This window comes from Hypanus sabinus, chromosome 21 (genome assembly GCF_030144855.1).
Source record: "Hypanus sabinus isolate sHypSab1 chromosome 21, sHypSab1.hap1, whole genome shotgun sequence".
In the NCBI taxonomy this organism is placed as follows: domain Eukaryota; kingdom Metazoa; phylum Chordata; class Chondrichthyes; order Myliobatiformes; family Dasyatidae; genus Hypanus; species Hypanus sabinus.
In genome coordinates, this window is record NC_082726.1 from 53816510 (window position 1) to 53839546 (window position 23037).

Sequence of the window (23037 nt, forward strand, 5' to 3'; positions counted from 1 at the left end):
TTGGTCCTTGGTTAACCCTTAAAGAACTGAATACTTAGAAGTCATTTTAAGAATTATCATGATCTGTTAAGCATGGAGAATCTGTTCACTGTAACACACGCTTAAATATATTAAATCTTGGTAGACGTGCGAGGAGTTTTAGCAGTGCTTTAAGGGTTATTAAATTCATGCAGCGTTGCTTTTCTCCACAGGAGAGGCAGCCAGAGCGAGTGCTAAGATAGAGGATCTCTTCTTGTGTAACAGTATCAGGCACCAGTTATTGATGTGTGTATTTGTAACACATGCAAATCAAACAAAGAAAATTAGAATTACAACACTCTTAAACTCTACTTTTTAGAAATATTTACATTTACTCATCTGTCCGTGAGCTGTAGTCTAGTAACTTATAGAGAGGGTTCTTAAAAGTAATGCAACTTTTAAAAGTATTCAACCAATTGCTTTCCATGCAAATGAGTAAAGTCATTTCCAAGTTGATGTGATGCTTAAACTGCAAAGAATTCGATTATATATTAAAAAAAATTAATGATCAAATCCTGAAAATGTAGCACATTTTCAGTGTTCCATTTGTCTTCCGGAGTTGGACACAAATTATGCATGATGGATATAAAATGCAAGTAAAGAAATTAAAATTCAAGGTTGGAAGCATTTAATAAAAGAAGCTGGAAAGGTCCAGCATTGCACAGCTCTGATTTAAGCTTTATTTAAAGCCAACATACCATTTGTTATTTTTCCTTCCCCAATGCTGTAGATCTCCAATAATTCCCACTTATAATTCAAAATTAGGAATTTATTTTTCTCCCTCATTTACTGGTGCACGCCAATTTCACACCCAATGCAGGAACTTCCATTGGATGTAAGGGACAGTTAGACACCATTTGATGATGGGAATCGAACAGGCAGTGCTAAAGGTAACATCTGCTAATATTGCTGAAGGTAAAGTTTCTGGTTCAAACATAGATTCAACTTCATTACCACTCAGAGATCAGAGTTCAATTTTAACGCTGTCTGTAAGGAGCTTGCAGTTCTCCCCATGACCACGCGGGTTTCCTCCGGGTGCCCCAGTTTCCTCCCACAGTCCAAAAATGTACAGGTTAGTAGGTTGTTTGGTCATTGTAAATTGTCCTGTGATTAGACTAGGGTTAAATAGCTTGGTTGGCAGGTGTTGGGCCGGAAAGGCCTGATCCATGCTGTATCTCTAAATAAATAAAAAATAAATAAATACAATAAGCTAACCAACTGCAAAGGTGCTCAACTTGGCCAGGCCTCCACTTGATGGCCTGTGAGTCTAATGCTATAAGTAAGGAGATTTCAGAGTTGCTCAGGACTTGGTTTGGCCAAATGGCTCATTTGTCAATTTTAAGCTGACACTGAGCAGCTCTTAGTACTTCAGGGCCAATGAAGACTGTAAGACATAGGAGCAGAGTCAGACTATTCGGCCCATCGAGTCTGGTCCGTCATTCGATCATGGCTCATTTCAGTTACACCTCACCTTCAAGAGCAGATCTTGCTTTAAGATGTTTTACAAGTGGATCTAGCAATTCACACAGCGTTATCAGTGCATATATTTCATTGTAGATTCTCTCACATTTCTCTTTTAATATAAAACATAATTAATATTCAGAGTCTCAAGTTGCTTGTTCGTGGGATTCTACAATGCGCTTCCAGTGTTAAGAGAACAAAGCTGTTGAAGGTCGCTTTGCATTCATAACAAGTAACAGTCTGCCTCGACTGTCACACCAGCAAATGCCAATATATAGTTTCTAAATATAGCAGCATGTGAATTTATAGACAGTGCAACAGACCCACAATAAATCTGCTGAATAACGGCCGAACCATGAATTTTATCCAGTCCACGGAAGGAAAGGCTAAAGCTGGGGGAAGGGAGATGTCACTGAGCAGTGATGGTCACTGGGAAGCCCTTATCAAGAGAAAGGCTGTTACAGTCAAGAAGAAAATTATGTCAACTAATAGCTGTTATATAGAAGAGATATGTCTTGTTCAGTCACTACTTAATTAATTACTGATATTTTAAAACTACCAGTCAGAGGTTAAAATGTGGGGAAGAAAGGGGAATTGAGCAAAGTCTTTCAGAGACAGCCGGGATTAGGTTCTGAATCCAGTTCAATATTTGTTCTACATTTCAATGTAACTGAGTCTCTGACAACATCCATAAACACACTTGCAATATAAAATCTAGTCTGAAAATGTACAAAAGGTTGCAGTGACCAGAAAAGTGAGCCACCACACAAATAATACATTTTATTCCAGAAAACACACCAGGCCACAATGTCCCATGGGTTGCATTATGTGAATTTAAAGTGCTAAAGGGAAATACTTAAATTCATTAAAAATGACTGACATTTTTGATGCATGTTTAATTACATTTGAGATTACATACTGACAAAATCGGTGCAAAACCGTGACGAGCTGCAGTGGGAATAATGCAGCTGGGGAAAAGGACCTCAGAAGCTGCTGATTGTAATCTGTAAAGAACATGCTCTCTTGTCGACCTACAGACTGCACCACAAGCATTTCAATAAGATGGTCAAAATAATCAAGCTTCTTCCATTTTGTCAAATCTACTTGAATCCCTCAGAGTGACATTTTGAACAAACAAACTTTCTTTTGAATTAAACAGCTTTGGAAATAGATTAAATCAGACGTGTTCTTCATCTCAAAATGTCAGTCTGTTCATTTATAGGATTCAATAGGTTTTCTGGCAAGCCAGGAGCTGTGGGAAAAAAAACACATTCAAAATACCTCAAGTTTTTGGTGATTACATGTACTGTGAATTTTATCAGTTAAATGGAAACTGAAGCCACAGTGAAAATATCTAAACTGGTAGTTTGATATAACAATTTCATCAGGAATTAACATTCTGCATGGGAACGATAAAAATATTAAGGATGGTTTAGTGTGTCTTTTGTTTCAGGAGATAACACTCAAATTCAGCCATTCAACCTTTCAATCATAGCTAATTTATTTTCCCTCTCAACCCCATTCTCCTGCCTTCTTTTAACACCCACACTGATCAATAACCTATCCACTTTAAATACACTCAATTACTTGGCCATAGCCATCTGTGGCAGTGAATTCCACAGATTCACCATTCTCTGGCTAAAGAAATTCACCCTCTTTTCTAAAGGGACTGTCCTTGTACTCTGAGGCTGTGCATTCTGTACTTTGAAAGAATGCTATTGGACCTTTACATCCATCACCATCATGTTAATATTTCTTGCTTTAAGAACCTATGACACAATCCTAAAATTATGTGCTATGTTTTTATCACTTCACTTAAAGAATTGATAAAACCAAAAAGATAATGTCACTATTGATTTTATTTTTGTTATTTTAAATCTACTTTATGGAGGGGTTGAAAATACAGCAAAGTCATCACATTGATTAGAGCAACACATCTCTGAGGAATACTGCTCGAGCAGTTACTGATCACTTTGCACTTTGGTGTAGGCTTTTCACTGAAGCCAAACAGTCTGCACTCATCAAGAAGACAATAAGAATTCTAAGAGCTGAAGTTTGGACTGAGAGCAATCTTCTCTCAAAATCTAAAACAGAGTCCAAATTAAATATCATCCTTATTATAGAAGCATGAAAATGAACCATGAAATATAACCACAGGCACAAGCAGGTTTTCCAAAACCAGTCCCAAAAGGCATATTCAGGGTGATGTGAATATTATTTTTTTACAGGCTATCTAGGCCATCTCTTTTACAATACAGTTTTTGCTTTAAAAACCTATGATACAATCTAAAAAGTATTTAGTGAACATTTACTTGCAGTTGTGGAGAAATAAAGGGCAAAGTTAGAGAGGCCATTTGGCTCTCAGCTCTGTCCTAGCTTTCAATTACACTGAGCAGTCCGTTAATCCCACTTGCTTCATGGCAGATTCAGCACAGAAAAGGCTCTTCAGCCCATTAAGTCTGTGCTTATGATTATCGACCCATTTACACTAATTCTGATGAAAGGTTTTAGCCTAAACCTTTAACTGTTTATTCCGCTCCACGTGTTGCCCGACCTGATGAGTTCCTCCAGCATTTTGTCTGTGTGTGTTGCTCAGGTTTTCCAGCATCTGCAGAATCTCTTGTGTTTATAATCTTACACTAATCCCATCCTCCCCACATTACATCATCTTTCCACAGATTCTATCACTCAGTTATACACAAGGGGCAATTAATCTACCAAACTGCATGTCTTTGAGCAGGGGGAAGGATCTGGAGTACTCAGGGAAAACCCACGTACATTGGATGCTTGTCAGTTTTTGTTGTGTGTGGTTTCTCGTGGAATCTATTATGTTTCTTTCTTTTGTGGGCGCCTGTGAGAAGATTAATTCAAAGTTCTATATGGCATAAATGCTTTTGAACTTTCAATGTGGTCACACGGAATAAGTGCACACTCCACACTCAGATGGGACCCAAGCTTAGGATTGAACTCAAGTCTCTGGCACTGTGAGACAATAGCTCCACCATCTACATCTCTCTGCCACCAAATAATCTTTATAGCCTTCACCTCAAAAGATCTTCATTGATTTCAATTTTGCAAAGATTAACTGACTCCCACCACCTCACATTGTACAGATCCGTAACTCCTTGTAAGTGGTGACAAAGGGTCGTAAAGAAAGCTTTTGGCACTTTGGCGTTCATAAATCAATGTATTCGGTAGAGTATGTGTATTGAGATATTGCGTTGCAATTGTATAAGATGTTGGTGAGACTCAGTTTGGAATACTGTGTGCAATTTTGGTCACCTTCCTACAGGAATGATGTGAATAAGATTGAAAGAGTACAGAGAAAGCTTGCAAGGTTGTTGCTGAGATTTGAGGACCTGAGTTATTGGGAAGCGTTGAATAGGTTAAGATTTTTATTCCCTAGAGTGTAGAATATTGAGGGGAGATTTGAATGATTTAAATGCAAACAGTCTTTTTCTGCTGAGGTTGGGTGAAGTGACACCCAGAGGTCATGGGTTAAGGGTTAAAGGTAAAATGTTTAAGGGGAATATGATAGGGAATTTCTTCACTCAGAGGATGGTGAGAACATGGAACGAGTGGTCAATGGAAGTGCTGGATGCGGGTTTGATTTCAGCATTTAAGAGAAATGGAGGGTTGATTTCAACATTGAAAAGTAATTTGGATAGGTAGATGGATGAGATGGGTATAGAGGGATATGATTCAGGTGCAAATCAATTGGACTAGGCAGATTAATGGTTTGGCACAGTCCAGAAGGGCCAAGGGGTCTTTTCCTGTTCTTGTCCTATACTGTTCTATGTTCTATCCTTTAACACTCAGTACTTCCCTAGTGACTCTACTGCAAGCATTCCTAGGATACTTTGCAATGATCTGAAGCAGATTGTTGAGATGATAAAGAGATGTAAAATACTGAATCTATACAGAAAAGCAGAGCCTACTGGTGGTCTAAAATTTGGCAAATATCTCCTCCTTCCTATCAGGCTTTCCTTCAGAATGTTCCAGCATGTGTTTCCTTTAACTTATAGGTTAGTTTTCTCTGTGAAGTAACATGGGCTGGAAAGGACTGTCCTGCAGAAAGAGTGTATGAATCAGAGAGGTTTGACTCATCAGCAGAGGGGGTGTCTCTACCCTTGAGGCTCGGAAAGGGCTGCCCTTCAAGGAGCTAAACACCAGTGACCAGTTTCTACAAATTATATCATGCAACTCACACTGCCTATTTAAGACCATAAGATATCGGAGCAGAATTTGGCCCATCGAGCTTGCTCCACCATTCTATCATGGCCGGTTTATTATCCCTGTCAACCCCATTCTTCTGAATTTTCCCCATAACCTTAGATGCCATTACTTATTAAAAAGTTATCAACATCCGCTTTGAATATACCCAATGATTTGGGCTCCACAGCTGTCTGTGGCAATGAATTCCACAGATTTACCATCCTCTGCCTAAAGAAATTTCTCCACATTTCTGTTTCAAAGGGTGGTCCTATTCTGAGACTGTGTCCTCTGATCCTGAACTCCTGCACTATAGGAAACACCCTCTCCATGTCCACTTTACCTGGTCCTGTCAATGTTCAATAGGTTTCAGTGAGATTCCCCTTCATTCTTCTAAAGTTCAGTGAGTTACAGGCCTCAGCATCATGAGACAGAAACTGCACTCCTGTGTCACTCAAGAACATACTTCCTGTTGCTCACTGTGCTTACACATCCATCCAATAATTTTGATTCAGGACAATTTCAAGTGGCAGCCTCTCCCAAGCAAAACGCCTTGCCAGGAGGATTATGCCACGAGCAACCATCACAATCTCCTGATGAATACATCCAAGGTTCACTCCAACATAGTGTTTAGGTCAAAAGTGCACAGGACATTCTTTACTTTCCATTATAGAAGTGGGATTAGAGGAATGAGTCCCCAGCTGATGTCAGTCAATCTCAGTTTTTAACAGCAAACTCCCAGTGGTTAGGACCATTCATCCAATCTTTAATATCATGGTCCTCTCAGTATTAAACAATGGTCTCAATGTCCAAAAATGTGCTCCCACCTTTCAACATTGTGCTTAGGTATCTAATGTCATATCTTCCATGCCCTGCACTGTATTCCCAAAGTCTATTAGCTGAATCCCAATGTCCAACACCATGCTCTCAAAGTCTATTACCTGTATCCCAATGTCCAACACCATATTCCCAAAGTCTATTTCCTGTGTCCCAATCTCCAATGCCGTGCTCCCAAAGTATAATGCATGTATCTCAACATCTAATACCATGGTCCCAGAGTCTAAGATCTGTATGTCAACATCCAATATTGTGCTCCCAACATATAATACCCAAGCCCCCAATATCCAAAACCATGCTCCTAATATCTAATACCTTTGTCCTCAATGTCCAATACCATGCTGCCAACATCTGATATAATGCTCCCAACAATTAATGCCTGTATCCCCAATGTCCAATACTATGATTCCAATATCCAAACCCTGCTCCAGATGTCCAATACCTATGTTGCCAATGTGTAATACGTGCTCCTACTGGCAATGCCAATATCTAACACCATGCTCCCAGTGCCTAATGCAGTATGTGACACTCTGCCTGGCTACTATGGTAAAGTCATTGCAAAAGCTCAAAGACTGAATGCAGAGAAGGAGGGCAAGGATCAATTGGTTTGGGTCACAGATCCACCTCAAATTTCTATGTCAGCCAACTGGATGACTGTCTGGTTTGCAGCCTTGGCTTTCAACAAAGCAGTCTTACCTAAAGAAAATGGAAGATCTGGCAGCTGACATGCCTCAGACTCATACCCTCCCTATGAGATAAATGCAGTTGTTGGCAACTTCCAAAAAGTGAGAAAGGTCAGAACACACACCTATGCTTTCTGCTATAAATGATAATGCAAGCTGCAAACACTGACTCCAAAGTGTTAGGAACCAAATGGGGAGTTACAACTCATAAGACAAATGTAAAAACTGTGTCAAGAAGTTGCTAAGATGAGTGCCAGAATGCAATGGAAAGTTATTAAAGAATTTAACAATTCTAACAGTGTATGTAATCCTGAACAGATGCCAGACAGAATTTGTACAATCCTCCGCATATCACATTCCACGCACAACCATTCAGTGACCCATCTGACCCATCTATCTGATTAGCAGAGCAACCTGAGCACTGAAAAACAGCAGCCACTCTGCAGATAAAACAGTAACCCAGCCTGAATAAAACAGAGAGTGTGTCAAACTGAAATGTCTGGTCATGGTCTTGGTTCAAGAGATGTTGGGAGCACATGTGTGCCAGAGAATCTGAGCATAATGTCCCAGTGTTAACTAGAGCCCTGCAGGAGGGCAGGGCTGCACAGAAAGAGGGAGGAAACTACAGCAGACTTGTCAAAGTCTCATGGAGTACATTTCATGAAAGATAAGAAAGAAATAGGCATCCATGAAAGCACAGAGAGCTCTTGACGAAAGGAGCCAGAAGCTATATATTAAAACGGAATACTTACCCTTCAATAATCCAGATTTCAGTCAAACCATTATCAACATTTTTACCAACTATCTAAACGATTACCTGCACATTCAAATATAAAATTGAAATATACTGAGATTATTCCGAAAATTAAAGTCTGCTCAAGGATTTTCGGGAATGAAATAATGCAGATAATCATAATCAAAACCTTTGGCAGGCTCCAGTGATCCTGAGTAATCCAACAAAGGACAAAGCAGTAAATTCAAACACACTGCCCATCTGTCACTGCATCCTGCCTTGGTTGTAGATGAATGAATGGCGATAACTCCAGCACAGAACAAGCAGCACCCTTGATTTACAAGTAGACAGGTAACACACTGTACCAGGCCAAGATGAAAGCAGTTGGCCCCATTCCATGGGAAAGTAATTTCGACCAGTCCCAAGTCAGCTTGAGATTACTTCTAAAAGTTTTCTTCATTTGATAGAGGTGTATGATATGATGGGAGGGTGAAGCATAGACAGAATGGACACTTTTTTCCCCAGGCAGTCAATAGGGAATATTCCAAGGTTTGTTTGGTGAATACACACAATCTATCTAATTAAAGAAATATTTTGAAACCATCGATAAATGAGATATTTTGATGAGATGAAAAGCTTTAAATATTGGTATTCTTCAGTCAGCAGCACAGGGGAGATAAAGGTAGTTCATAAGCAAGAAAACATGAAGCAAGCCTCAACATCTCAGGTTAAGAAATGCCTCAAAAGCAGTACCTGGCTGAATGATGCAGAGAGTGGAAAACATTTTAAAAGTGCTTATAATATGACACCAATTCTTGATCTGGTACAAAGTTCCCCAGAATGATGGCATACTGACTGCACTCAAATTCTGAGGGGGAACTCGTCACATAATTATTCAGAGCTCCACTTCCAGATCAATATCTGAAGCAGATGAATGGCCAGAAAGAGAAGGTGCATCTCAGGGTAGGCTGAAGGGTGCATGGTCTTTCCAATCCTTCACGCTTCTGCAGGTGATCAAAGTTATTTCAGCATTTTGGAAGCCCTTGCTAAATTTGAGGAAGAGAAGTTCGTGAAAGGAATGATGGAAAAAAGAATCAAAGGCAGTGGCAGAGAGCTTCAATTGCTCAGTTTATATCCTCTGCAGTTGGGGTAATGGCACAGGAGTTCAAGAGGTGGCATACATGGGTATAGAATATAGAACATATATCAGTACAGCACAGGAATGAGACCTTTCGACCCATTATATTGTGCTGAGCTAATGAAATTAACAATCAAATGTCCACTAAACAAATCCCTTCTGCCTACACAATGTCCATATTCCATTTCTTGCAGATTCATGTGCCTATCCAAGAGGCTCTTGAACACTCCTATCACGTTTGCCTCCAATCATCATCCCAGGCATTGGATTCCTGGCACCCACCACACCATGCAAAAAAAGACTTCACTTGCACCTCTCCTTTGAACATATCCCTCTCACCATAAATGTATTAGACATTTCAGCCATGTCTGCTCTGTCTGTGCCGCTCATAATCTTATAAACCTCAGTCAGATCTCATCATCCGCTGTTCAAGAGAAAAATATCCATGTTATGTATTAACGTGTATTTTGACCAATGCTGTCAAGCTTTCCTGTGTGTCACGTACTGAACATAATGTGAGAAGGCATTCTGAGTAGATGATTTATAAGTAAAGTAACAAGCAACATGTTGGCTCCTCACCTCTCGCGTGTGTTATTCACGGCCAGCAGACTTCCCAGTACCACAAATATTAGAACAGGCGACGACATGACAAGTTCTCACACAATGCTTATTGTTCTGTTCTCTTCAGCAAGAAAAGTCAGTGTGTAACGCTGGCGGTATACCGCTGTACAATGTGGTTGTGTGAAAAGAAAATGGCTGCAGGAAGTGTTGAAAGTGAAAAAATCCAAAGGGAAAGAATGAGAATGAGACAGGAGAGAGAGAGAGAGAGGAGAGAGAGAGAGAGAGGAGAGAGAGAAGAGAGAGAGAGAGGAGAGAGAGAGGAGAGAGAGGAGAGAGAGAGGGGAGAGAGAGAGGAGAGAGAGAGGAGAGAGAGAGAGGAGAGAGAGAGGAGAGAGAGAGAGGAGAGAGAGAGAGGAGAGAGAGGAGAGAGAGAGGGGAGAGAGAGAGGAGAGAGAGAGGAGAGAGAGAGAGAGAGAGAGAGAGAGAGAGAGAGATACAACTAGTTAACTTCAACTGTTCTGAAACATGATTGTGTTTGAAAATGGCGTCAATGTTTGGAAGCATGGGGCTTATGACAAAATGGCAGAACAATGGAGCTCATATATTGAAAGATTTGAATATCTTTCACTGGCAAATCAAATTTCAGACAACATTCGTGTTCCAACTTTTCAGACTGTGATGGGTACAAAAAACCTTAATTTATTATACAGTCTAGTGCAGGAGTCAGCAACCCACGGCTTCGGAGCCGCATGCGACTCTTTCATCTCTGTGCTGCGGCTCCCCGTGGCTTTGGAAAATAAATGATGAGTATTTAATTAAAATGTATTTTATGTTAGTTTGTTAGTTTTTGAAATGTAATTCGAAATTTGAAGATTATGGTAATCTTGTACAATCTAAATAAAACGTTGTAGAGACCCCATTTCCTTGCACGTCCAAACCGGCTCACAATTAGCCACCGTTCCGGCTAAGGGAGATAGCCTACGGGGGTTTGTGAGTACATGTCTTTTGGAGCATCCGCGTCCATGGGGGGGGCGGGTTGAGGGAGGCTTTAAAGCAAGGCTGTTTATTTCGAATAAAGTTATCTTTGACTGCAGTTTACCGACTCCGTGTCGTTATTTTAGCGCTGCGTTTAGCACACCGCTATGTGTTTTTTATCGCTATTAATATACGTCACCACTGCCAATGCCTGACACCCGCCAGTGCACGATTTCTTTTAATTTTTCGATCCAAGGTAGGCTAACTATGGAGTAACCTTCAACCCAACATCTTTTTTTCGGAGTTCAAAATGTTTTTGTTGCATGCAGAAATGTAATTTCATTTTCTCTGCAGGAGTTCATCAATTTCATAAATGCAACACATTATAGTTTGTTTATACATAGCATAAGGGCAAAAAAAACGTTGTATGCAGTGCTATTTCATTTTAAATGTCAAACGGGTTTTGTGGCTCCTAGTGTTTTCTGTGGGAAACGGGTCCATATGGCTCTTTCAGTGGTAAAGGTTGCGGACCCCTGGTCTAGTGCAACCTACTAAGCCTTATGAGGACATAGTTGAAGTCTTAAAAGACCACTGTTCACCTAAACTTTTGGTTATTGCTGAGAGGTTTACATTTTCCAAAGGGAATCACGAGGAAGGTGAATATTTTTTCAGTTTGTGGTGGTGCTGAAGCAAATGTCTGAAAATTGTGACTTTGGGCAGTTGCTGAATGATGCGTTACATGGTATGTGGTCTGCATAATGAGGCAATTCAGAAACGTTTACTTACAGAAGACAGACCGACATTACAGCAGCTAACTGAGATTAGTACATCTATGAAGATAGCAGCTAAAGAAGCACAGCTAATAAGTGCACTTTTCAAAGTTCATAAAGTTTCTGCTGACTTTGAGAATAAGATACCAATTGACAATCAGTGTTATCATTGTGGCAAAACCAGGCATTCAGCAAGAGAACGCTGTTATACGGATTTAGATTGCTGAAACTTTGGCAAAAAGGTACATATTGAATGCGCTATAAAAGCAAAAAGACAATATCAATCAAAAGCCCAGTAATAAAGAAATATGACTATTGCAAAAACAAAAGGAAACATGTGACTAAGGTGAACCATACTGAGGATGGACAGAATGACACTCACTCTATGGTTGAAGAAGCTGTGTATGCTTTATCTGTTTCAGGACACAAAGACAGCTGTTGGGTGACCCCCCATGGTTGGTTGGGGCCACATTCAGGATACAGGTGGACAAAAGTGTTGCTGGTATCAGAAACTTACAAGGAGAAATCACACTCCATAAGGGTATGTCCTGATGAAGGGTTTCCACTCAAAACATTGACTCTTCACTCTTCTGCATAGATGCTGTCTGGCCTGCTGAGTTCCTCCAGCATTTTGCGTGTGTTGCCAGAAGGGGCAAGGTTCACTTTAAAAGACTTACGCTGGTGAGATTGTTCCATTGTGGGGAGTGTTGCGTATTACAGTGGACATTAACAAACAGAGAAAGAAATTTCTCACTGTACGTTGTTAAAAGAAATTATCCAGCACTTCTGGGCTACTTGAATTTGGAGCAGCTTAAACTCAACTGGAGCAAAGTGCACTTGATTAGCAGGAGCAATGGTCTACCAGAGGAACTGAAGAAATACACAAAGTATTCAATGGAGATCTGGGCTGTATGAAAGGAATCACTGTTAAGATGGCTATTAAACTCAACACACACCCAAATGCCTGAAAGTAATGCTTGTTCCATATGCCCTCAAATCAAAAGTAGAGGTTGAATTGGAAAGACTGGTCCTGAGTAGAGTATTGGAACTAGTGTATGTAAGTAAATGGGCAACTCCAGTGGATCCTGTCCTAAAGTAGGAATGGTCTTCAAAGATTTGTGGAGACTTCAAGGTAACCATTAACCTGATTCTTACGGTTGAACAATACCTCATTCCTGTCATTGATAATCTTTTTGCAAGATTGGCCAGAGGACATACATCTGGCAAGATTGACTTGTGTCAAGGGTACTTGCAGATGCCTATGGAGCCAGAGTCACAGGAACTATTAACCATAATGACTCACAAAGGAATGTTCAGGTACGGAAGACTTTTGCTTGGCATCAGCTCAGCTCCCACATTTTTTCAGCGAGCGACTGACCAGACCCTGAGTGGGTTGACAAGACTGCAATGCCATTTGGATAACTTACTCATGACTGGGAAAAGTGAATGTGAGCACCTACAAAACTTGGAGGCTACACTACAAAGTCTCAAGGAGTATAGGCTAAGAGGTTGGAAGGACAAGTGTGTGTTTTTTCAACCTTCGGTTGAATATTTAGGCCATGTGATCGATAACTTAGGGCTTCCTAAGGTACAATAAAAGGTTAAGGCAATCATGCAGGCTCCATCATCACAGAATATAAGTGAATTAAGATCTACCCTTCTGTGGCTCAGAAGGGTAGGGAAAGGAAGAGGATGTCAGCAGTGATAGGGGGCTCCATAGTTAGGGGGTCAGACAGGCAACTCTGTGGATGCAGGAAAGAAGCACAGATGGTAGTTTGCCTCCCAAGTGCCAGGGTCTGGGATGTTCCTGATCATGTCCAAGATATACTGAAGTGGGAAGGAGAACAGCCAGAGGTCATGGTACATATTGGCACCAATGACGTAGGCAGGATGAGGTCCTGAAAGCAGACTACAGGGAGTTAGGAAGGAAGTTAAGAAGCAGGACAACAAAGGTAGTCATCTCAGGATTACTGCCTGTGTCATGTGACAATGAGTATAGGAATAGAATGAGATGGAGGATAAATGTGTGGCTGAGGGATTGAAGCAGGGGACAGGGATACAGACTTCTGGATCATTGGGATGTCTTTTGGGGCAGGAGTGACCTGTACAAAAAGGATGGGTTGCACTTGAATCCCAGGGAGCCCAATATCCTGGTGGGAAGGTTTGCTAAGGCTACTGGGCAGAGTTTAAACTAAGATTGCTGGAGGGTGGGAAACAAACTGAAGAGACCGAGAAAGAGGTGGTTGGTTCACAAATAGGGAAAGCTTGGACACAGTACGAGAGGGAGGATAGGCAGGTGATAGAGAAGGGACGTGCTCAGTCCGATGGTTTGAGATGTGTCTATTTTAATGCGAGGAGTATTATGAACAAGGCAGCTGAGTTTACAGCATGGATCAGTACTTGGTACTATGATGTTGAGGCCATTACAGAGACATGGATGGCTCAGGGGCAGGAATGGTTACTTTGAGTGCCAGGCTTTCGATGTTTCAGAAAGGACAGGTAGGGAGGCAAGAGAGGTGGTGGCATGGCACTGTTGATCAGAGATAGTGTCACGGCTGCAGAAAAGGAGGAAGACATGGAGGAATTGTCTACAGAGTCTCTGTGGGTGGAAGTCAGGAACAGGAGGGGGTCAACAACTCTACTGGGTGTTTTTATAGACCACCCAACAGTAACATGGACATCGAGGAGCAGATAGGGAGACAGATTCTGGAAAGGCGTAATAATAACAGAGTTGTCGTAGTGGGGGATTTTAATTTCCCAAATATCAATTGGCATGTCCCTAGAGTGAGGGGTTTAGATAGGATGAAGTTTGTTGGGTGTGCTCGAGAAGGTTTCTTGACACAATATGTGAATAAGCCTACAAGAGGAGAGGCTGTACTTGATTTGGTATTGGGAAATGAACCTGGTCAGGTGTCAGATCTCTCAACGGGAGATCATTTTGGAGATAGTGATCACAATTCTATCTCCTTTAGCATAACATTGGAGAGGGATAGGAACAGACAAGTTAGGAAAGCGTTTAAAAAAAGCACAAAATGCTGGCAGAACTCAGCAGGCCAGACAGCATCTATGGGAGGAGGTAGTGACGACATTTTGAGCCGAAACATCGTCACTACCTCTGAAGGGTTTCGGCCCGAAACGTCGCCACAACCTCCTCCCTAGATACTGTCTGGCCTGCTGAGTTCTGCAGCAATTTTGTGTTTTTTATAACTTATTTCCAGCATCTGCAGATTCACTCGTGTGCATAGGAAAGCATTTAATTGGAATAAGGGGAAATATGAGGCTGAAGGCAGGAACTTGGAAGCATAAATTGGGAACAAATGTTCTCAGGGAAATGTACAGAAGAAATGTGGCAAATGTTCAGAGAATATTTGTGTGGAGTTCTGCATAGGTATGTTCCAATGAGACAGGGAAAGGATGATAGGATACAGGAACCATGGTGTACAAAAGCTGTTGTAAATCTCGTCAAGAAGAAAAGAAGAGCTTAGAAAAGGTTTAAAAAAACTAGATAAAGATAGAGATCTAGAAGGTGATAAGACTAGCAAGAAGGAACTTAAGAATGAAATTATGAGAGCTAGAAGGGGCCATGAGAAGGCCTTGGCAGACAGAATTAAGGAAACCCCAAGGCATTCTACAAGTATGTGAAGAGTAAGAGGTTCAGGCATGAGAGAATAGGACCAATCAAGTGTGACAGTGGACAAGTGTGTATGGAGCCAGAGGAGATAGCAGAGATAGTACTTTGCTCCATTATTCACTATGGAAAAGGATCTTAACGACTGCAGGGATGACTTACAGTGGACTGAAATGCATGAGCATGTAGATATTAAGAAAAGGATGTGCTGGAGCTTTTGGAAAGCATCAAGTTGGATAAGTCACCAGGACTGGACGAGATGTACCCAAGCTGCTCTGGGAGGTGAGGGAGGAGATTGCTGAGCCTCTGGCGATGATCTTTGCATTATCAAGGGTTCCAGAGGATTGGACGGTTGCAGATGTTGTTCCATTATTCAAGAAAGGGAGTAAAGATAGCCCAGGAAATTATAGACCAGTGAGTCTTACTTCAGTGGTTAGTAAGTTGATGGAGAAGATTCTGAGAGGCATAATGTGATTAGGAATAGTCAAGATGGCTTTGTGAAAAGCAGGCTATGCCTTATGAGCCTGATTGAATTTGTTGAGGATGTGACTAAACACATTGATTAAAGCTGAGCAGTAGATGTAGTGTATACAGATTTCAGCAAGACATTTGATAAGGTACCCCGTGCAAGGCTTTTTGAGAAAGTAAGGAGGCATGGGATCCAAGGGGATATTGCTTTGTTGATCCAGAACTGGCTTGCCCACAGAAGGCAAAGTGTAGTTGTAGATGGGTCATATTCTGCATGGAGGCCAGTGACCAGTGGTGTGCCTCAGGGAACTGTTCTGGGACCCTTACTCTTTGTGATTTTTATAAATGACCAGGATGAAGAAGTGGAGGGATGGGTTAGTAAATTTGCTAATGACACAAATGTTGGGAGTGTTGTAGTTAGTGTGGAGGCCTGTCAGAGGTTACAACAGGACATTGATAGGATGCAAGACTGGGCTGAGATGGAGTTCAACCCAGGTAAGTGTGAGGTGTTTCATTTTGGTAGGTCAAATATGATGGCAGAATATAGTATTAATGGTAATACACTTGTGGCAGTGTGGAGGATCAGAGGGATCTTGGGGTCTGAGTCCATAGAACACTCAAAGCAGCTGCACAGGTTGATTCTGTGCTTAAGAAAGTATACGGTCCATTGGCCTTCATCAATTGTGGGACTGAGTTTAGGAGCTGAGAGGTAATGTTGCAGCCATCTAGGATGTAGGTCAGACCCCACCTGGAGTATTGTGCTCAATTCTGGTTGCCTCACTAGATGAAGGATATGGAAACCATTGAAAGGGGGCAGAGGAGATCTACAAGGGTGTTGCTTGGTAATTTATAAGGTAAGGGCATGTTCAGCACAGCTTTGTGGGCCAAAGGGCCTATATTGTGCTGTAGGTTTTCTATGTTTCTATGACTACTATACATACTACATGAAGTTAGTTCCTAACCTGGTTGGCATGCTGCAACTATTTCATGAGATTTTAATTAAATCAACACACTGTCTGTAAACACATCTCAGTGAAGAGGCTCTTAAAAAGGCCAAAACAGCTTTGTCACAGTTTAAAGCACTCACACACTTCAACCTGTCATTGCCCGTATAGTTGGCCTGCAACGCATCACTCTAGGGTGTGGGGCCAGTTACCTCACACATCATACCGCCAGATGAAGTGCAGCCAATCACTTTTGCGTCAAGGACATTAAGCAAAGCAGAAAGCCACTATGCCCAGACTGAGAGGGAAGCTCTCGCAATTATCTTTGGAGTTAAGAAATTCCATCAAATCCCCGTTGGTCGACAATTCACGTTACTGACAGATCATGGCCCCTTGACGTCAATTTTTGGTCCACATGTGGGCATTATCTCCCTGGCTGCTGGTCAAATGCAACCTTGGGCTCTGTTACTATCTGCACATCAGTACAATATAAAGCACAGGAGATCCAAACACCATTTGAATGCTGATGGACTATCCAGACTTCCCTTAGCTGTCACAGCTCCAGAGCTATTCCCAACAGGGATCCTTTACTTCAAGGAAGTACTTACAGTTCTACCTGGAATTAAACGTGGTACTGACCCTGTTCCATCTAAAACGGTAGACATGGTAACTCATGAATGGAATGAAGAGCCAACCATAGAATTGACACCTTACCAGGCTCGATGGAAGGAGCTCACAGTCCAAGCAGGATGTTTACTATGGGGCTACTGTGTTGCCGTTCTTCCACCATTAAGAAAGCAAGTGCTTGATGCAGGGCACTGTGGCATAGTGCCCATGAAATAAATCACACAAAGCTACTTCTGGTTGCCAGGACTGTATGTAATTATTGAAGTGAAGGCCAAAGCATGCCCACAGTGTCCATGAGTGAAAAACATTCCTCAACTTGCGCCTTTGCGTCCGTGGGAATGACCTGAAGAAACATGGCGGAGGATTCACATAGATATTGCAGGACTTATAGAAGGCTTCATGTTCTTGGCCATGGTGGATGTGTACAGCAAATAGCCTGAGGTTGCCATTATGATGAGCACTACATCTGAAAAATGTATTGACGACCTACATTCCATCTTTAGCCATTTTGGACCTCCTCAACAGCTCGTAAGTGACAATGGCCCACAACTCCTGCCTGAAGAGTTCAAGGCATTTATGGAAACAAACAGTATTCAGCACAATTAGTCTGCACCACATCATCCAACCACTTATAATTTTCCTGAATGATTCATATAAACAAAGAAATAAGCCCTCAAGACTTCAGTGGGAAGTGTCTTAGCGCTTCCTTGTTGCCACACACCTCACGGCACAACCAAAATGGCTCCAGCCACTGCACTGATGAAAAGTCAGTTTCGCCCCTGGTTTGACATGTTTAACGCAAAACACATTGCACTAAATGAACAGAAAACCTAAGCAGAGAGATGTCCCAAAGCAAAATGCAGAGGTTTCACAGCAAGAGAGAGTACTTGCCCAGAATTATATCTCTGGAATGAAGTGGGCACCTGTGACTGTGGTGGCACAAACTGGTCCTGTGTTGTACACAGTGGAAACTAGTAAATACAATATCTGGAGAAGCGCAGCTAATGCACACTTCTGAGGCTACTGAAAACCAACACAATCTGAGCATTCCAGATCCAGTTGTAGAAATGGGACAGGATTTTGAGATAATGACCGCAGAACCTCCGTTAAGGTCAAATGACACACCCAGTTCTCCCGCATCACTTGTGCTTTCTGAGGTGCCCCCGACTGACAATGCAGTAGCCAAGCCAAGATCTATAAATACACCAGAGATAAAATTACTTTGGCATCACCCCCAGGTTGTCAGTACCCTCACAGGAACACGTGACCTCCTGACAGACTTATTCTCTAATTTAGTGATTTACTCTCAGCACACCAGACAGAATAAGCCCCAAGTTATGTCTGAGAATAGAGGCAGTCTACCCACTTCCCCTAGTTTAGAAAAAAAATGTTCCTTGTTGTTGACTGAATTTGATTACTCCATTGAATGTTGTAGTTCAGCAGTTGGTCTGTGTATGGGAATGGGGAGAAACATTTAAAATAAATGGGAAGGAGGATGTTATGTATTCGTGTATATTTTGACCCTTATGGGTTGCTGTCAAGCTTCTGTGTGTGTTACGTACCGAACATGATATGAAAGGGTATCCTGTGTAGATGACTCACAAGTAGCATGAACAGCAGCACATTTGCTCCTCACCTCTCCATCTCCTGTGTGTACTATTCACGGCCACCCGGCTTCTCAGTACCATGAACATAACAATCCACTCATCAGTGTGACTGGGTGCTTGGAAGGACGTGCATGCAAACGGTAGAGTGTCATGACCTATGTAGATTCTGCACTGCCCGTAGATGAAGATGATTCCCAGTGTGACATCCTGGGTTAAGGTTACCCCGATCCTTGGCCTCTAAAATGGAAGGTCATTGTGCATTAGGGTGATATGCTCTCTGGATGTAGCTGCTGGTACCTAATTGATGGCGTCAACCACAGACTGAGAACACTGATGTGCGTTCAGTGCCACGAAAATCAAGACGTATGGATGTTGGGCAACATTTTGCAATTATTCATCTGACCAGAGATGACAGATTGTTTACAACACAGGATCCCAAATACTTTGCTAACTGTGGTCCCATTATAGGACATAGAACAGCCCAGCACAGTATGGGTCCTTCGGCCTACGATATTGTGCTGACCGATACAAACCTATTTCACAATCAGTCTCACCCTTCCCTCCTACACAGACCATTTTTCTTACATCCACATGCCTATCTAAGAGTCCCTTAAATGTCCCTAGTGTATCCGCCTCTACCATCATCTCCAGCAGTGCATTCCAGGTATCCAACACACTGTGTGTAAAAAACCTAACACTGACGATTCCCCTAAACCATCCTCCATTTGCCAGAAATGTCCTCTGGTATTGGTCACTGCTGCCCTGGGAAAAAGGGGTAGGCTATTTACTCTATCTGACCCTCTCCTAATCTTATAGACCTCTATTAAGTCCTGGTCTCATCCTCCATCACCCCAACAAGAAAAGTCCTAGCTCACTCAATCTTTGCTTGTAAGACATTTTCTCTAATCCTGGAAGAATACTGGTAAGTCCCCTCTGCAGCTTCTCTAATGCTTCCACATCCTTCCTATAATGAGGCAAACTGAAATGGCCATGCCCTCGTTTACCCACAAGTAGACCTAGCACCTCTGATTGGCACACTGTGCATTGGAGTGATTGGATAGAAAATGGTTTATGACGTACTATGTTTCATTGAGGGCTACAGAATATAAGTGGGCTAAGTCCCTTCCATAGCAAGGGATATGACCTACCATCAACAAAACCAGGTATGAAGATACTGAGGTAAAGATGCCTGTGTGACACAAACTGAGCAATTCACACCATAATCATAATCATTTTATCCAATGATTATTTTCCAATCCACAAATAGTAAGAGGACTGCTTTTTAGTGCTCCTTGAGCAGTGATTTTGATTAATTTATAAGACAAGGTCATCACTAGAAAAGCTAGTATTTATTGACAGTCTAACTGCCTTTGTAGAAGTATCAGTGACTCGATTTCTGGGCCAATTTATAAGGCATTTAATTAATTCATTGAAATACCATGGATTTAGGTTTGCATTTGGTCAAACCAGGGAAATTAGACAGCCCTCCTTCCCTCCAGTATTGTGAGCAACTTTGGGCCCCATTTCTAAGAAAGGATATGCTGGCATTGGGGAGGGTCCAGAGGAGATTTACAAGAATAATCCTGGAAATGAAAGGATTAACATATGAGGAGCGTTTTGTGGTTCTCAGCCCGCATTCTCTGGAATTTAGAAGAATGAGGAGGGAGCTCATTAAAGTTTAACAAATATTCAAATGCCTACCTAATTGAATGGAAATGGAGAGTATGTTTTCAGTAGTGGGAGTGTCAAGGACTAGAGGGCACGACCTTAGAATAGAAGGATGTCCCTTTAGAACAAAGTTGACAAGGAATTTCTTTAGTCAGAGGGTGGTGAATCTGTGGAATTCATTGCCACAGATGGCTTGGAGGCCAAGTCATTTAGTATATTTAAAGCAGAGGTTAAAAGGTACTTAATTAGTAAGTGTGCCAAAGGTTATGGGGGGAAGTCAGGAATAATGGGTTTGAGAGGGAAAATAAATGGGTCATGATTGAATGGTGAAGCAGAATGGCCAGATCTTGCTCTTACATCTTATGGACCAGGATACCCATGCTTGGGTAATGCTTTGGTCAACTATAGCTGCATGCTGTTTATTCCAGATCTATTCCTTTCACTGGATTTAAGTTTGCTAGCTGCCATAATGGGATTCACACACATATCCACAACATTACATCATTCAAGCAACATAACCAGTACACAAGTGTTAATCTGCAGGGCTTCAGTGGATTGGGCATTACTTCAAACAGATGGAGAGAGCACACAACACAGTGAAAATCTCAGGGAACATGAAAGTTGAGTCATGTAGGGTTGGCAGAGATCAAATTCAACATCATTGAAAGAAAAGACTGGAACAAGATCAAATTATGATGGCCAAGTAAGAAATAGAAATGACATGAACTAAAAATCTGAAGAGCCAGACTTTAGAAGGTGCAACAAACAGCACACACCTAAAAGCACACATCCCCAGAACTTAACAATTTATCCACTTGATGAGTTTGAAGCAAGGAAGAACTTAGCAACCACAACCATGGGCATGTGGAAAACGAGGAGAGTAGTTATAGGGAAAGCACAGATCAGCTGGCAGAAGGAGAAGATAACTGGTAGATAAAGTTTATTTCAGAGAAGTACAGTACAGAATAAAACAAGATTAAATGGCATCATCTTATGTTCACAATTCTCTCTAAAATGGGTTGCGTTTTCAATATCATTGAGGTCAAACCTCCTCCTTAAAGGTAGATATTAATGATAAAAAAAGAGGACAGAACTAAACAGAATGAGGGTATAGAGGACCTGGTTCACCACAAGGATAAATCATGAAGTGTGCCAGGTCACCTTGAGGTCATCATTAGTAAAGTATATGGAATCCATGGAATAAATGGTGTTGTGAAATATAAAAGCAGGCAGGTTACATAAAATGGACTTAAAACATCAGTTAGATCAGAAATGCAGTTTGCATCTATTTCATGTCACTTTCAAAAGGATGTGAAATCCAGGAGAGGCTGTTGAAGAGACTTCGTAGGATGGTCCCTGAGACAGGGGATTTGAGCTAAAATATTTGAATGGAGAAGCCTTACCTGTTTCCCTGGGAGCTAAGAAAATTGTGGGGAGATTCCAATATCTGTATAGAACTCTAGCAGTGTAAGTAGAGTGAAAAGAGATAAGTTTCCATTAGAGAATGGTTCATGGATTAAGAGGCGGATGAAAAGTATAAGGCAAAAGCTCAATATGTGAGAAGTTTTTAAATGTGAAATGTAGTTCCAACCCAAAATTCATTGCATGCTGAGATGGTGAAAACGGAATCAGAGTGAGCCTCCAACTTGAATTAGGCTCCTTCTTAAGGGTGAATGATATACAGGATACAAGGGGAAAGGGACTGACATTGTTTCATCAAAAAGAGGCAGCAGGAACTCAGTGGGGCAAACAGCTTCATCTAATGCTGTTTTGATTCTGTAGATTCTTTGCATTTGTTATGATGTATTTCAATTTCACTGGTGTGTCTTGGATCCAAATCCTTCAGGTAAAATAGGGAGCTTCATGTAGCTAATCAAGTACTTGACAACACTTGAGTAATCATGTACTTCAAACAGTAATTTCTGAATTCAAACACACAGACACAAGATGAGTGAACAGATGCTGAGGGAAAGTACAAGTAAATACCATGAAGCAGAGTCTGGAGTGCCACCAAAATAAACTTCATTAGAAAAAGATCCTTAACCAACTAATAAAGATTAGATTTGAAGATCTCATGGGAAATGTCACCAGAGAACATAAAAAGTCTTCAGCTGAAGTTGTACAGCCACCTGAAAGAAGTTGCAATTTGAGATAAAGTATCATTGATTAAAATACTGAGTTCCACAAATCCATCTGGTTACATAATATTGTGGCTTGTACTCAATGTAAAAGATTGTGTTTAGTTCATTTCCTAAACTCCATAAAGCTGTGATCTGAGAGAAAATACAATAACTACAATGTAAAAAAAAAACGCACTGAAGTTACTCGTAAACACAAGAGATGCAGAGGCTGGAAATTCAGATCAACACACACACAATGCTGGAGGAACTCAGCGGGTCAGGAAGCATTCATGGAAATGAATAAACAGTCAATGTTTCAGGCTAAGACCCTTCATCAGGCCTGATAAAGGTTCTCAGCCCGAAACATTTGAATGCTTATTCTTTTCCATAGATGTTGCCTATTCTGCTATCTGAACTTACTTGCCTAGGTTACACCAGTAACACCTCCCAGATCTGCATCCTCCAGTACAGAGAAAGACAAGGCCTTGTGTTACAAGGCTATGAAAAATAATAAAATGGGGTGCAACCAGCACATTCTTTAGTGTGTGTACTGCAGAAACCGTCTGGGTAGATCTGAGCCAACACCG

The 23037-nt window shown here is 41.4% G+C and overlaps 1 protein-coding gene across 6 annotated transcripts in view; it reads right to left on the reverse strand.

Annotated features, from left to right (window-relative positions):
• The window catches only part of kcnma1a (potassium large conductance calcium-activated channel, subfamily M, alpha member 1a), a 924908-nt gene that overhangs the window by 416076 nt on the left and 485795 nt on the right, over positions 1-23037 (reverse strand). The gene's annotated exons all lie outside the window — the stretch shown is intronic.